Source organism: Piliocolobus tephrosceles, unplaced genomic scaffold (genome assembly GCF_002776525.5).
Source record: "Piliocolobus tephrosceles isolate RC106 unplaced genomic scaffold, ASM277652v3 unscaffolded_40693, whole genome shotgun sequence".
NCBI classification, from domain to species: domain Eukaryota; kingdom Metazoa; phylum Chordata; class Mammalia; order Primates; family Cercopithecidae; genus Piliocolobus; species Piliocolobus tephrosceles.
In genome coordinates, this window is record NW_022325080.1 from 1 (window position 1) to 4,261 (window position 4,261).

At 40.4% G+C, this 4,261-nt stretch overlaps 1 long non-coding RNA gene across 1 annotated transcript; it reads right to left on the bottom strand.

The window, feature by feature from the left end:
- Window positions 1-6: 6 nt before the first annotated feature.
- Window positions 7-4,250, bottom strand: LOC113223293. Its single transcript, XR_003308667.1, has 3 exons — window positions 4,102-4,250; window positions 2,565-2,672; window positions 7-1,276 (listed from the first exon to the last, which is right to left on the bottom strand). It is a non-coding gene; the product is annotated as an uncharacterized LOC113223293 (long non-coding RNA).
- Window positions 4,251-4,261: the final 11 nt, after the last annotated feature.

Below are 4,261 nucleotides of genomic sequence, written 5' to 3' on the forward strand. Positions count from 1 at the left end.
CAAGTATTGTCTCACTTCATCCTCAGAGTAACAATTTTATACATGAGGAAACAAGGCCCAGAGTGGTTAAGTAAGAATTGCTAGAGATTAGTAGCAAGATAGAAACCTGAACAGTGTTGGCACCAGAGCCTGTGCTCCTGGCCTTTCAAAGGAAGGATTAAGCACTTTAAACTATCTTTTGACATTCTGAGCCATTGCAGTACACCAGAGCTGCCAGGGCTTGAAGAATTTCCATGTGTGTCCAGGAACTACACTGATGAATAGTCGAAATAGTATACGCCAACAGGAAATCCAAGTGCTGTTCATCCACAATTACCTAACACGACAGGAAAAGATATATTCTGATCTAAATTTTAAAAGATATTATGCTTTTATGGACATGTATGCTCACCTGAGTCAAGCTGTATAAAAGACAGAGTGTATGTCTGTCGTTTATGTGTCAAAAGGATCACCTCTAAAGGGCCTGAAAGTTTGATCAACGTAGGGGCCTTCTCCCCGCCCTAAGGTCTTGCTCACTTCTTCCTCTTTAGTAAAGTAGAACTTGATAAAGTCCTTGTAACTTTTCCTTGAACTAATCAGACACTGGCAGCTGTGAATACACAGATATGAGTATTGCAATGCACTGAAATTTAATTAAACTGCCTTATACATAATATACTCAACGAATACACAGTGAACCAATATAACTACTAAACACCTACTGCATCTCTAACATGACCTGAGGAATACCCTCCGAAGACAGGACATATCCCTGCTGTCACGGAGCTGATCATCTTGTTGGGACGGACCAGATTAATCCAAGTGTCAATTCATGGACAATTGAGACTAACTGTCACCAAATGCTGGAAAGCTGGTAAAGCGTGATAGGTGCCACAGGTGTTCAGGAACATCTCCAACTGCCAGTGTTACAAAGACGATACACCTGAGAATAGTAAACATACAGGAGCTACCCCATGTTAGTTTCAACGATTCTAAACTGAAAACAGCCTTACTCCATGCAGCAGAGTTGGTTGGTTACCTACCAGCATCCATTTCTTCCTTCCCTGCTGGCAGAGTACTAATTTAATTTGGAAGTCCACCTCTCCCACATGAGACCTAAGGGTAAACGCTAATTAGTTTAAGAGAGTGGGGCAACCTGGGGCAACCTTAACCCCCAAGAAACATTTGGCAATACCTGTATACATTTTTGACTGCCACAATTGGAGAGCTGCTACTGGCATCTAGTGGGCAGAGGCCAAGGATGCTGCTAAACATTCCACAGTGTGCAAGACAGCCCCTAAAACAATGATCTGGGCCAAAATATCAATAGTGCTGAGGCTGCGAAACCCTGATGTAGGCTAATTGTTGCTGCACATTGTAAGCATCGAGGGAGCTTAAGTCCTCCTCCAAGTGATTCTAATGTGTAGTGAAGGTTGAAACTACTGGCTGGAGCTATTCACAGTAAGACCATTCTCCCGCTTAAAGACTGGTTTAGAGAGGTATTTATATGACCTAAGTCTCCCCAGCAAGATACTGGGGAGTCTAGTAGAGAGTTTATGGAACACATTTCCTTACTCTTAAGTACAAGAGACACAATATAAAATACAGTTATTTAGCTTCTGCTGAACATTAATCATTTCTTTGGCAGGGGATGTCCAGAAATGGCATAGCCATCTTATGACTGTGAGAGATGCTAGCTGAGGGTAACCCACATGCTGAGGATGGTGACGGGAAAGATGAGCCTCTTATTATTAAGGGGCTACAGATGCCTCCCTTGGGACTTGGGACATGGAGTGATTCCTTTTGACTTTTTAAAAAGTTGTTTAGTGACTCTGGGATGGCTTTTCTGTTTCTTGCAGCCAACAGCATCCTAATTCACATAATGCTAGTTGATATGTTTTGTGCTCTTAAATATATGCACATACTCATGTGGTAACAGTCTTAAATAAATAACTGGGCTCTTTTTATCCTTCTGTCCCCTTGGCCCCAAGCTACTTCTTATATTCTAGAAGCATCAAAAGTAGACCACAAAAACGGTAGCTTCAGGAAAGGGGAAAAATATTGGTGGGAAAGAGGTAGGGAGTTATTTCAATTTATTCTTAGATATATTTTGTTCAAATATATCTTCCATAAGAAATTATAAATTAGCCAGGTGTGGTGGTGGGCGCCTGTAGTCCCAGCTACTTGGGAGGCTGAGGCAGGAGAATGGCGTGAACCCAGGAGGCGGAGCTTGCAGTGAGCCAAGATAGCGCCACTGCACTCCAGCCTGGGCAACAGTGTGAGACTCTGTCTCAAAAAAAAAAAAAAACAAGAAAGAAATTATAAGGTTGGGGGGGCCTGAATGATACTGGTTAACTGAACCAAACAGAAAGGCATACTTCTAATAGACAAACTACTAGAATTCTACAGAATAATTTTTTTTGGATCAGAGTTATATTTGCTTTAAAAGTATTCTTATTAAGGCATTTGCTTTTCCTATAGCATCTCAGAAAACAGTCTATCATACCTACTACAGATGTAGTATTTCAAAGGTATCTACTTTCAAAAGTTCATGATCTGAATTTTAGAGTTACACACATGATTACCTGTAATCTGTTAAGTAAATGGTGGATAAGCTGGGACACTTTGCTGACAAGATGATTCTGGTTAAGAGGTACCAGTCGGCAAGCCTGGACAAGAAGAGCACTAACGTCCTACCAAAAAAAAAAAAAAAAAAAAAAAAACCAAAGAAGAGGTAAAATACTTATTAGTCAAGTGAAGATCCTCAAAACACAGCCAAATGGGAAAACAAAAGTAAATATTCACATTCAAAATGGGGAAAGAAAATGTGAGGCAAGAAGGAAAAAAATGAAGTGACAGCACAAAAATAGGATGTGCTAAAAAAGAAGCAAAAAGTCAGGCACAGTGGCTCACACCTAATCCCAGTTCTTTGGTAGGTCAAAGCGGGAGGACTGCTTGAGCCCAGGAGTCCAAGACCAGCTTGGGCAACATAGTGAGACTCCATCTCTACAGAAAAAGCTTTTTAAAAAAAATTATCTGGAAATGGTGGTGTGTAGTCCTAGCTTCTTGGGAGGCTGAGGTGGGAGGACAGCTTGAGCCCAGGAGTTCAAGGTCACAGTGACCTATGATCTTGCTGCTGTGCTCCAGTCTGGATGACAGAGTGAGACCTTGTCTCTTAAAAAAAAAGAAAAAAGAAAAAAAAAAGGAAAAGAATCAACATGGTTTTGGTCAGGCTGAAGACTCTGCTCTCTATATATGTAGAGACAATATAATTAAACAACCAAAGAAAGGCTGCTAGGGTATAAAAGCACAAACTGAAAGTGAAAAATACCAAAAGGTAAGTGAACCAGATTTTCAATGTCATTGGGAAAAATCAGACCTAACACTTCTATGAATTTTATGCATAATTAGGGAATTCTTAAAAAAAAAAGAAGAGGGACCTATTTGCAAGTCACACTCTTCATTCATCCATCCATGTTTACAGAATGACAAGGTTCCGAGCACCCACAATATGCCATAGTGTGCTAGGTCCTTGGGCTCCAAAGGTAAAAACAAACATGTTCCCGAACCTCAAAGAGCTCACAAACTAGTGACAGAAAGAAACACAACAAATAATTAAAATAAGGTGAATTAAGTGCTGAAAGAATAAAGTACAAACTCTGTCCAGAAACAGTAATTAGGGAGGCCTTGTGGAGGGGATTGTAAAGCAGAACCTGGAATGATTTCAAGGATGAGGAGAAATTTGCCAGACAGGGCATCAAAAAACACTGCAGGCAGAGTGGTCAGAGTATGCAAAACCTGGAGGTGTGAAACACCAGTAGGTGCCTGAAGAACAGCAAGTTTTAAATGACTGCACACAGGAACAAAAGGAGTAACAGGAGAGAATGGAAAGGCACAAAGTTTTGTTGCAAAAGTATCACATTATACAAATACAGCAAACGTCCCTGACTACTGCCTTAATCTCACTCTGCTTCCTAATGACATACACTATTATTCTGCTGTCAATTCTTTCAGACCTTTTTACTTTGCATACATAAACACACATATTTTAAAATCCCTCCTCCAGCTTCATACTGATCTCATTCTGTATGAATTGTTGTGCAACTTGCTTCAACCATTTACCGATACGTATTGAAGACTTTTCCAAAGCAGATTTTAAATTTTAGGATCAAATTTTTTTCCTCCTAAAAAAAGATCATTCTGGCATCAGAGGAATGACTGGCTTGGAGAGGAGCTAGACAGGAGGTAGGAGATCAGTTAGAGGAGACCAGTGGAACAGTCC